The sequence below is a fragment of the Solenopsis invicta genome, chromosome 11 (genome assembly GCF_016802725.1).
Source record: "Solenopsis invicta isolate M01_SB chromosome 11, UNIL_Sinv_3.0, whole genome shotgun sequence".
NCBI lineage: Eukaryota > Metazoa > Arthropoda > Insecta > Hymenoptera > Formicidae > Solenopsis > Solenopsis invicta.
This window is the reverse complement of record NC_052674.1, coordinates 1,741,467-1,754,303: the sequence shown is the minus strand read 5'-3', so window position 1 is coordinate 1,754,303 and position 12,837 is coordinate 1,741,467. Positions and strand designations below refer to the sequence as shown.

The following is a 12,837-nucleotide window of genomic DNA, read 5'->3' as shown; positions in this document are numbered from 1 at the left end:
GAATTGATGGGATCTGTGATCCGGAAATACGTTTGGCCTTCTCTCGAAAGAGACGTGTTTAGCAGGATTAGTTTATTAACAAGAAAATAGAAATAAAAAAATGCGTCTGTCAAAATAATTATCGAAATTTATACACGATTGAAGTTCATATTATTTGAATATTACGATACGATTCTAATATAATATTAATCAATGTATACAAAATATAAAATTGTTGCGTTCCAAGACCTTTTTTTAATACATTTTAACTAAGAAAGCTTAAACTATTTTTTCTAATTTTAAAACAGCAATTATTTCTTTAGAAAACATTACGCAGACTGTGGATATGGAAGCTTATTTATTATTCAAATTACTTCAGACGTCGATTTACGTCCTCGCTCTCTCTCTCTCTCTCTCTCTCTGTCTGTCTCTGTCTCGCCTTCTCTTTCCGTCTCTCTTCCTCTCTAACGTACATATGCACGTGCCGATGTACGGGCTGCATCCGACGTACCTGCGAACACATATACGTAAGCATATAGTCTAGCACGTACGTACGCTGGGGCCTGCTGATGGGATGGGACGCCATGCGGGGTAGTTATGGGACCACGAGGATGTTAATGACCATAAACAAGCAATCACTGTAATCCGCCATGAGTCACTCCAGCTGTCTGCCTGGCTACATAGATACGACCTGCCATATGCCCAGCCTAACTGACCAGCGGTGGATATGCGTTGCTGGATCATCCGTGTTTCTATGGTTCCCCTAAAATATGTTGCAATGGACCACGTCGGATTATGCGTGGAATATTATTTAATGAAATGTGATATGTTGATGTATCTTCAAGCAGTCAAGTTTTTTAACATTGGAAACATTAAAGTTAAAAATTTATCTTTTGAAGCGAGATGTTTATAGTGTAGAAAATGGACCATTACAGTAATTAAGAATAGATATTACGATTTATAAACTTATTTCTAAGATTAAGTATACTTTATATAAATTATCTAGAAGATGTCGAAATTGCACGCGAAATGTATAGGTAGTAGAAGCATAAGCATACAGTTAAAGAAACCGTGACAAATATCTGAAAATCGGGAATTATCGCGCGGCTTTGAATTCTCTCTACGCGCAACGATCAGAAACGACTACGATAGGATAGGTAGAAAGAATAGAGAGGGGCAGGGAAAGGGTACACGAAGAAAGGAGATGGGAAGAGAGAGAGAGAGAGAGAGAGAGAGAGAGAGAGAGAGAGAGAGAGAGAGAGAGAGAGCAGGCTCGATATCGACATCCATGGCGAACCTTACGATCGAGGCTTACGACGATCGTAAATACGTCGGCGATACGGCCCTCTCTCGTTGAAGATACCGAAAGGATAGGAAAAGGGGAAGGCAGATGAATAGATAGAGACAGTGAAGCGAAAAGGAGGAAGAAGGAGGATCTGCCGAGAGGAGGGTAGGAGGCAGGAAGGGCAAGAAGGAGCACCTAACCGTGCCGAAACATTTTATGAGTATCGATCTCTGACATAAAGCGACTTCCTATACTACGTGGCGTATAATACATACGTACGCAATGGCGCTCACAGACGTGTGCGCGCGCGTGTGCCCGGGATAAAGGTATTACTTTACGTGTTACGTATACCTCTGCTCATAACACTCGATACCTACATTACTTCGCGAAGCGCCGAAGGCCAGTACTCGTTACGCCGCTACGTATCAAAGACGAGTCGCGCGATAGCCATTGCTCGTTTAAAACCATCGATTACGAGGCAAGGATCGTGCTGCGTCTTGCGAGCGCGCCTTATCCTCTTAATCGTGATCGCCCTTTGAATTATTTCTTCGGGGTAAAGCGTAGCCAACATATTGTTTCCAGTATGTATCGCGTCGTTCCTCTTGCCATCGCTATTTCTTCGTGAAACTGTTTCGCAGTTGATAGAGACACGTTACGATCGATATTCTCTTTTTCCCTCTTTTTCTCTCTCTCTCTCTCACTTTCTTTTCTTTTCTCTCTTTGTAAAAAGAATAATTAATTTTATAAACGGAATGTATATCTCTGGAATTAAATTTCTTAATTTATTTTAATTAAGACCAGGAATTAATTTATACAATTGTTGAAAATTAAATTATTTTATTTCTTATTTAATTAAACGTCAAATGTCAGCAAAGTTTAGTATTATAACTTTCAATCCATAATTAAGAAATTGTTATTTATTTCTCGATTGTCTTATTATAAAATTTTGAGTGTTTGTTTAGGATGAAAATAGGAGGAATTTGAAAAATATCTTACAACGTATTTCTCATTTCGAAAATTTGTAATTTGTAATTTTATAAATAAATTTCCTTGAGCTTCTTTAATCTAAATGTAAGAAAAGTAAGAAAAAAGAGTTAAATTATTAAAGGCTCTTTAAATCACTCATCAATAAATCATGGATGACTTTCGCATAACGAAAACGTATTGCATTCGCGTCGCGTGTGATTAACATCGATCACAGCAGCTTTTCCATTAAGAAAACCTTGCGGAAATAGACGGTGAGATCGCTCCCTGACTTTCACTTCGCGCCGATGGCAGCGGGAATCCTCTCGCTCGATGTTACTTCCGCGAGGAAATTAATACAAACAAGTAGCGGAGGCGACGGCGACGGTGGCGGCGGCGGCGGCGGCGGTGGAGGCGACCATGAAGAGGGTAAAAGCGATGGGTTGCGGAGGGAGGGGGGAGGGTGGTAAACGGCGGTAGTAGCGGCAGCGCGAGGCAAGCAGCAGGCAAGGCCGCGAAAAGTTGGCGATGACGGCGGATGTTATTGGCAGCGAGGCCATTCGTCGCGATGATGGATGCCTGACAGGCGCTCCTCGCTCGCTTCGCTCGCTCGCCAGGCAGTTATAATAAGTAATGGGCTCACTTCCGCCGCCATCGCTGCCCGAATGCCTCACTGCCTTGCCCGGCCATGCCTCCGATGCCCTGCGAAACCTTCGTGCGCCTCCGCCGCCCTCTTTGTCCGTCTCTCTCTCTGCATCTCCTCCCGTCTATCCCTTCGTTCCCCTCGGTCGTTCCCTCGCTACCATCCCTTATCGTCGTCCTTCTCCGTCTTCGGTTCCTTGTTTCTCCGTCTCGCTCGCCGCCGTTCGTTCCCTCGGGCTGAGTGAGGCCAGGCCACTCGTCTTCCTACTCTTTCCATCCCGCCTCCGCCTCCTCCTCGTAATAACTACAAATCTGTCACGCATTAATTCTCCGTCCGGCATAAATTCGAGCACGGTACAAGCGGAGAAGGAAAAAGTTATCGCGCGGGGGTCGGGACGGGCAAACCCACCCCCTCTCTTTCTACGCGCCCCGGTTTCGACTCGCCGCTCCGTGCCCCCTACGGAGAAAGAGAAAGGAGATATAGGGGTGGAATGCCGCTTGCGAGGAGCGTGATGTTGTACGAGGGAGGGTGGAAAGCCGGAGAACGAAAACTGTTAATGTCGTAACGTCGCGGAATGAAGAGCTGCCCATGGTTAATAATTCTTCCGGCGCTTGATGATACTTGGGAGATTCATTGGCGTCGCATAGAAAACAAATATCGATGTATTTTGATACCGCTAAATCGAATATGCATTAAAATTATTATATCGTGCATTCGAGTGCATTAACGCTACTCGGCACGTTTATTTCCGTACATCAAAGTTTTTCAACATGTTTTCGTTTACACAGTCAATAGAATACTAATCTTTTACAATACGTAATTCGATATAGTCTTTTTCAGAAAATTTAATTCCATTAGTTTTATTAGTTAAAATATAAGCAAGTGCAATATGTGCGAGTGATTCGTAATAAAATTAACATGTATTAATCCGAAACTGAACACTGCCAATAAAAGGCCACTCGATGCCTGGTCATGCGTACATAAAGCGAAAAGAGGAGAAGATAGCGCCTGCTCGGAGGGTTCGTCGCGTCGATCCTGCAACGCGCGGCAGTTATTTGCAAGTGTTGTGAATTTATATTCGCGTCAGATAGGAGAGGGAGGAGGACCGAATAGAAGAGGAGAGCGCGGGGGTATCCTCACTCAATGCAACGTTGTTTATCGGTGTGCTGCCGCGTCGGACGCTCCACTTTTGCGTATCCACAGCTGCCCCTCTCGATCGTCACCCCACGACATCGACATTATCGTAAAACCGCGCTTGATTCCGCATTCGTTTTCGCAGGATTTTTATTGTCGAATTTTCCAACACAACTGTATATCGTACTCAACCACCATATTGTCGCACTTGAGAAACATTAACTGCGGAATTCTCAAAGATAGAAAGAGAGAGAGAATCAGCCGTTAAAAAAAGGAACAAATATTTAGTGAAATAAATTTTGACCCTGAAGTACCAATTCGTTTGAGAGATGTGAAAATTAAATTTATTTTTCTCGTAAAAACACGATAGCTTAAAAATGAAAAGGCTGTAAATAAAAAATTTCCGAATTGTTTTCTAAAACTTTTCAAATAATTGTTTTACTTCTGATCTAAAGCTGCGCAACATTAACTCACCCTGTGTTGCGAATGAAAAGCAATTGCAATTGGTATAAAGGATCAATATGTTCTCATATACTTATTTCTTCTTACAAGTAGTACTGTATCGTTTCGAATAATCTCAACGTGACTATAGTTGTTTAGACATTGACTTAAGTTAGCGACCAATGTTATGATGCTGTTAAAATAGATGATGAAATTGAGATGCAAGAGATTAATTTCGCTACGAAAGTCCTCTCCTGACACAGGCGCAGACGGCAAATAAAAGACTCACCCCGACTTGTTCGGTAACTCGGCGACGAATTCCGGTCGAAGTTCGCGCTCTCGTTTCGCATTCAATGTAATAGACTCGTTACAAATAGCGGTTCGGTTAGGTTAAACAGCGGGATTCTCAGCAACGTAGGAAAAGGGACGAATAAGCGCCGAAGGTGGAGGTAAGAGCGAGAACTACCTCCACTCTCTGGCTCGCAGAAGGAAGCGGGAGGACTCCCTCAACGACCGTGACAAATAACTCTCCTTCAACGGGGGTCTGCATCATTTAATTTTCCTTAGCCCCGCTACCGGAATCGATGATCTCCTCTGCCGAGTATCTTACCGAAGACGAATGGGATGACTTAGACGCCGTTTCGCCACCTTCCCGGAGGGGGGTTAGATCGATCAACCAGATCCCAATTATTCGCGGAAAATTAACCTTCCGCATTCGACGCGATCCATCGACGGCGATTAATGATCGAAATTGCACAACGTGCACGATCCACCTCGATAACATAACTCCCTCCCGACATTAAATATGATCTAAGCGCACATTTGACATTTACCTTGCAATCTAGTCCTATGTAAAATTGCACTCTAGTAACGCAAAATTGCGACATATATGATAAGTGATGAAATTTTTAAAAAACTATATTAACATTTTTTTTCTATTAACAAAACTAATTCTCGACGAATAAGATGTCACTAAAGTATTCATTAAAATATCAAAATTACATTGACGCATAAATTTTTCGTTAAAGATTTTATTATATTATTATAATATACATTTAATTTAATTACGAGCTACAAGAAAACATTTTGTTACAATTGAACTGCAATAAAAATCATTTTTTTTAACATACGTCAAATGATAATACAACGATGACTATTTGAAACAGTTCTAAGGGCAATACGATATTTCGACAGCTTTACGAAAAAGGTCTCCTTTGTTCTCTCCTCTCTCTCTCTCTCTCTCTCTCTTTCTCTCTCTCTCTCTCTTCCGGTTTAACTATCAAACGAAAAATTAGAGCCTGCGTTCAAATCCGAGGACGGAAAGTCTAATTTCGGGGTGAGCGTAGGGTGCAGAGGGCCATCGCCTCGGTTCGAGCGATTCTCTCGACATTTACAGCCTTCAATTTGCCCTTCCGAGAAGGTGGCGGCGGTGAGCGAGCCAGGAATGTTAATTAAAGCCGTTCACTCCTCGATCTCGCGCTTCGACTAATTAGTCGCGTACAATGCCACCGTGAACGCTGCTAGAAGAGCCCGCCTGAGAGAGGGATAGGCAGTAAAGAGAGAAGGAGAAGAACAGGGTATAGAGGCGCGAGAAGAAGCGAGATAGGCAGGGTAGAGCCGACCGTGGCAGCCGGAGATCACTTCACTCGGATACCCCCGATCTCGCGCTCAAAGGAACTGGCGAACGTCAAACCCGCCCGTTCGCATCCAACGTCGTCCCAAGCGAAAGAAGAATGCCAATTTGCCAAAAGCCCTCTTCGCGGTAGCGAACGTCACAGAACGGAAATCCGTAAAACGGAATTCCAGAAAGATCAGCGCCGGTCCGTCCGACCGACCAGCGTGTGCACGCCTGTCAGCGACGGGACATCTCGTTCTGCCGAGCTAATTTTAATCCAACTTAACATTACTTGAATTACGAACGTGGACATTCTTTCAGATGTTCCAACAATTGGAAATAGGAAGAAGTAGGATCGTAGGATGGCTCTCTCTCTTTTGTACGCGCTAAAAAATTTAAATAAAATTAATAGAGCAATAAACATTTATATTTAAAATTAAATATTTAATTTTGTGTAGAATGAAAGTTAAATATATGCCGAATAAATTCGCGTAAAGATTAAATCTCTGTCTCTTTCTCTTATGATCTATTCTTCATTTTGTTTAGTTTTATATTTAAACGCGAATTTTTGTCGCAATGTCGAAATCATAAAATTATTGATTTTGTCACAGTTTGCCTTTTCTACGAAACAGCCTCGATTACGAAATGAAATTTCAAATAATTCGTCCTTTTATCGATTCATGCGAAAAATGCGGATTTCGATATTTAATGGTCCAAGCTAAACTTAAAGATGTCCTCCGCGAAATACCTGTACAATTCAGTATTGATTCAAGATGCATTGTATGCAAATCATCTATACAATCGTCAGAAGGACATGCTCCCATGCTCCAGAAGTTTATGTCGCTCCTTCCCCTTCCCTTTATATGTACTCGCCCCGCATTTGTCCACAGACTGTGAACCCGTTAGACGGCATAGGACATCGAGGAGTTAAGACGATCGTAACCGAGAGAGAGATTCCGGAGGACTTTCCATCGAAATCCGGCGGAAGGAACGCTCGTAGGAAAATTCCTGTACCAGGATAGCACGCCGATACGGGCGGAACGGGGTAATACAGTCGTGGAGGATGGCGGGGCGGGAAGGAAGGCGGTCGGTGGCGGGGGACCTCATCTAAAGTTACAAATCGCAATTCTTCCATGGCCGTGGTTCCGATTCTGTAAAGTTATGTTATGGCGCAAAGTAAGCGGGATTTATCAAGAAAGTTGGTATAACTTCGCTACGACTATTGATGCAATGAAACGATTGGCTCCGCCTCATTTACCACCCCTTTTCTCCGCCCGATCTCTCACCCCTTTCTCGGCGATCTCGCTAACGCGAAGGTATTCTTCGTTGTCGTCTTAGCCTCCCATCAATTGAAAACCAGTCTCTGCTTGCTCATTGATACCGATCCTTCAAGCATTCATGTCGGATTAGTTTTAACGTTTCTCTACAGTTTTCGATATTTTTCTTAATGTATAGATATTGAGCATTTATTTTTATATTCCTACTTTTTTATTTCTTTATAATGAAAATTCTTATTTGTGATCTTTGACTTATCTCTCGCTTCGTATTTAATCTTGAATGAATAATATTGAAATATTAAGTTTATCACATCGTTATTAGACAAATAAAATTTATATAAATATAAATATAAATATAAATATAAATATAAATATATATACACACACACACACACACACACACACAATAGACACGTTGATTACATAGGGTGTTAAATTTTCTGCACATCAACATTTCTTTCTCACAACTTCTGTTTCCGTCTGCAATATTATATCAAGTGTAAATATTGCTTGGCCCGTTTCTTCCTGTTTATATTGGAAGGCAACGCGATATAGGACGGAACAAGAAATTCCCGGGGAGAAGCTTCAAGCAGTGCTCAATCAATTTGCTCGGAAGGCATTACGCGTCGTCCAGGAGCGAACACAGCGTAGTATTGGAGTCAGCCGTGGACGGCCACGAAACGAGAAGGATAGGAAAGAGACGGAATCGTAGGTTTATCTGAAAATATTATGATGGCGTCGTCCGTGCTCCCGTTGCAAGGTGGCCGCCGGTTTTGATATGTCCCCAGCGTGGTGTAGAGTCGCGCGCGGCCGTATAGCTGAAGATATATGAACGGGATTGCAATCATGTCCGTGTTACCCGAGAGTGTCCTGTTGGGATAATATAAATATTGTACAGTCGTTGTCGGCGGTGGCGGTCGATCCGGCCGGCGAGGGTGGAGGGACGAGACGTGGGGAGAGGGTTGGTGGTCCAGCGTCGCGGTAGGGGCGGGCGGCGACCGCGATACGACGTCTCTTAGAATATTAGCCGATATCCTGGGGTATCGGCTCAAGTATTTACGAGGATGGTGTTCACGAGGAGAAGTCGGCGGGACACACCCGAGTGTAGCGCGCGGATGGGACGAATCCCACGGAAAGAGTTGTCGTGAGAGCGAGGGAGAGAGAGGATGGTTGACGAAGGATGGCGAGAGATAGCAAAGGGAACGCAGATGGAAAGGGTAGGTCACCCCGTATCTGCTCTCTGGCTGGTGTACACACGGGAGGATAACGGGACAGTACTGGCCGGATAAGATTGCGAAACTGGTGTCCCGGTCCCTGGTGCCCTTTACCTCCTGGCCTCTGGATGGCGGGAGGGAAGATAGCGTCGTTCGACCGCGAAAGCATCCGTATACGAAAAATCCGGAGTTACGTATCGACATCGCCCGTAGTTCCTGATTTTTCGTCGGCGATCGGCGGACGCCGCCGCCGCCGCCGCCGCCGCTGCTGCCGGTGGTCCGCCTCGTTTCACTTCGAGTAACGCGGCTGCGAGGAGGAACGTAGGTAGCGGAACACAGTGGGCACGCGTAAGCCGGCTAAGCAAGCGTTGTGATGTAGTAGCAGGAAAAACTTTTCTAATACCGTCGCCCGTCCGGGATTACGCCGGAGATTGAAACGTATATATGTATTTACGAACGCGAGCGCGAACCTTCGGAGAGTACGACAAGATCCACGGAATTTTTCTTTCTCTTTCTGTCCTTCTATTCTTCTCTCTTGCTCTCTGTTTTTCCTACCCTTCTTTTCGCCTCTCTCTCTCTCTCTCTTTCTCTTGGTTACCCTGTTACTTAAACGGCCCTTCCCTTATTGCTTCTTTGGAAAGTACCGCGGAACCTTGGTCGTTATTACTTTGCAACGAGTCCGGGATAACAGCGCGCCGAGAATTATCGAAGTTTATACGTCCCATGAGAAGTCGACGTTACGAGAAGTCGCCTCTCGATCGACCTACTCGAAATTTCATTCGATACACCCCGGGCCGGCCGAGGCGAACGCTTCGAGGCATCTCCTGGCAACGCGCGCGCACTGACGAGCATAACCACAGGGCTGTCCCCCTGGAGTGAGGAACTGCGACACCACATAGTTGTTGCACGAGTCTCCGCCGCGACCTCAACTCTCCCCTAAACCGTCCCTCCGGCAACCACCCCTGTGGCACCGAGTCCCTCCCCCTTCTCCCGCCCGCTCCGGCTATCCACCCGCAGAGACCACGTTACAAGGGGCTAGTATTTATGTACATTGTTGACTGGCACGTGGATTTATGCACGTCCGTTATATTATGCGTCCTGTCGTCCCCCGTGTAAAGCCGGTATGCCTGGTACCGTCTCGCCCCTGCACGCAACATGTATTTCGGGTGAGCGTCTCGCCCAATACAGCACCAAGTCAGCTTTAAACGATAGGCGTTTTCCGCACTTGAATGTAGAGAATAGAATGCAGAGTAGAATGAGCTATCGTGCGACGAGAAAGCGCAAAATAATTCTAAATTAATGTATATGTACATTAGTAATCGAGATAAATTTAACGATAGAATTTGTGAATAATAGAATGGCAATTTTTAATATACGTACATATGTATGCGAATTAACTAATTTCTACAATTTGATATAAGGGCGTCAGTTATTAGGAAGACCGTGCGTCGCATGTACACGACGAAGAAGCTCGACGAGAGATGTCGGTTGTTTGCGAGTCCTTCTTAGAACATCTTCGGGTACAAAGCCAGGTCCTGGTCAGTGCTCTCGAGCTGACGTGGCCCCCGGCAGGGTGGGCATTGTGTCGGCCACCACCGCAACCTACACTTCCTTACTTCGCCACTCGACGGTGAACTGAATCGAGCATGTGGACGGGACAGCAAGGAAATCTCCTTCTTGCCCGAGACCCGTCATTCCTCCCCGTCTCTGCCCTCTACAACCTTCCGCTCGCCATATCTACCGGCCGAGTCTCATGCCAGCTCCAAATGTCTGTCCAGTGTCCGCCACTACTACTGGCCAAGTAAGTTTCGACCTCGAGGCGATCAAGCTCAGGAACACGTATCCACGACGGATCCACGGATCAAGGGACCGAGATTTAAGGGCCGCTCTTTGAAATGCGACTGCTGGTCATCGGTTACGGTATCGAGCGCCAACAATCAGGGAAAAAGCTCGCTCGGTCGTCCTCTACTTATATCACATCCGCTATAAATTCGCCAACGCAATTTCTCTCAAGTTTGCCCGATCGTTCGACACGCGCGCGCGCGCGGGCGGGAAGAGGGAAGAGGCGAATCTATGAGGTAGTCGGATTCGGGTTCTCAGCAATTAGCCTCACGGGACTTGGAGAGTGGTTCGAAGGTGGTCGGTACCAAGGTGGCCGGAAGGAGCCAACAGCTTCGGTCCTTCGACAGCGGGCGAGGTTCGCCGGTGGCGGCGGCGGCGTTACCCCCGCTCCATCGACGTGGTTTTAGTGTCTCGGGGAGTAATAACGTCTCGGGGTGTAGATTATACGGTGTCCGGCCAGGAGCGGGCGAGTGCCCAGTTGGGTCCTCCGATGATGCAAGGTCCCCCGGTGCCACCGCCGTCCGGACATATATTAGCATTCTAACCAACCATTATTATATGCCTGGTGAGCCGCGTTGGGCCGAGAGAGCACTACCAACGCCCGTGTTGCGTACTTGGACCAAGTTTACCAACAATTCACCGGGGCTCGCGCTCTATAATGGCCCCACGGCTGCTTAATTTATCGCGGTCATAATTAATAGCTTTGTAATTTTCATACAGCCGTACACGGGCCGCGTCGCGGAATTTATGGATACGTTTTCGTTCGCGATTATCGATTTCACGCGTGCGCGCGCCCGCTCGCGCGTGCGAACTCGACGACGGACCGTTAAATCGTCGACGGTCGACGGTCGACGGTCGCGCGATCGTCGCTGGCGACGACGAGGCCCGTCGAATTTTCCCCTCGACGGACTTGATCCGAGCCATGAATGTGCGCGACGCTCATTTGCCGGGGATAGGGTGACCGCGCGCGAGCGTTGAAATATTTATACTGTTATTGCCGCTATCGCGCGCTACCGTTCGCTCGTCTCGGAAAAACTTGAATTGCGTCGGGCGCGACGGGGTGACTTTTATCCGCGTGCGCGCTATCCGACCACCATGCGATTATCTACGTTTACGCAAGACGCAACGCTACGAAGCAGCGTGGAGAAAATTAGGATCAAGGTCGTCGTCGTTGTCGTCGTCGTCGTCGTCGTCGTCGTCGTCGTCGGCGTCGGTAAACGCTCGACGCCGGCGCTCGTGATGGCCGGAGTCGGCGCGCGAAAATTTATTATTAAATATCCCTTTCGTCCGGTAAGTAGCTCCTTCTTTACGGCGCTTAAATATAAAATAAGTAGACGGGTGCAGCGGCAAGGTGCTCGCCACGATACCCGGCTGACTTGTGGCTCCATTAGCGCCCCCGCCCGGTAACGTATAGCATAATAAGAGTTTATGTGTCAGGTTGATGCGCCAGAAGGCTGCCAGACGAACTCCGCGGCATAGGAACTGTTATATTTTCATTATACCACCGTGGTCGTAACGAAGGGTGCCTTCGATGAATCCTGGGGAATGGCGCCTCGCCGCGGTTATGGAGCTCGCTCGGTATTTAGATTCTTCCTCGCGCACACCATTTTTCCGGAAGTAAAACTTTAGTATGACTTAACTTCCGTTTAAGACTCCGATTAAGCTTTTTTCAATGTTATGTATTATCGCTTTATAAAATGCTATGTTGCCCGAGCGAGATTGGCATATTTATTATAGTTGAAATAGCAACAACAGCGATTCATAAATTATTGTAGTTAAATAATTAGAAGCAAAAATATGTTGCACATACGTGTGATTGTATTACATTGCTTGGAGGAAAAAAGTTGCGAGACGGCTTTTAACTTAAATTTCGTCCCCGTTTTACCGCCACGGTCATGAAATACGTTTCGCGTCCTGCGCGCCGGAGCAAGAAACTTACCTCCCATGGGATAAGCTAGCCGTTATCAATAACGATCCATCATTTTGTAGCGTATCATTTTGACGCACGAGCCTATCAAACGGGCCGCAATGTCTCGACAGCGGGCTACAAAACCGGCGGCGCGGCGCGCGCGTTTTACGCACACGCGCGCGCGTAATCGAACGTCTCTTCATTCGTAGATATCGCCGACACGCTCGTCTACACGTAGACCGGGCATTATGCAATCTTGGGGTAAACTTAGCACTTAGAGAGGACGGGGAGTTAATGCAACATCGTCAGGCAACGACGCCGGTAGAAGGACGACGCGATGGGCGGCGGTCCATAGCCCGAACTCTCCCCGGGCTCTCGGTGGGGTGGGTGGCTTCCAGACCAGGATGTATCCGTCCACCTAGCCCCTGTAAGCCAGGCGATCCTCCCCCTCCACCTCGTCCCTGCATTTTGTCCCTCATTCGGTCCGGCTTCGGCCTCGCACCTATACCCACGCGAGAACGCCGCGATGGCCCCT

The 12,837-nt window shown here is 46.6% G+C and overlaps 1 long non-coding RNA gene across 1 annotated transcript in view; it reads left to right on the top strand.

Moving 5' to 3' along the window:
• LOC120358919 overlaps positions 1 to 12,837 on the top strand; it is a 127,093-nt gene that overhangs the window by 49,891 nt on the left and 64,365 nt on the right. The gene's annotated exons all lie outside the window — the stretch shown is intronic.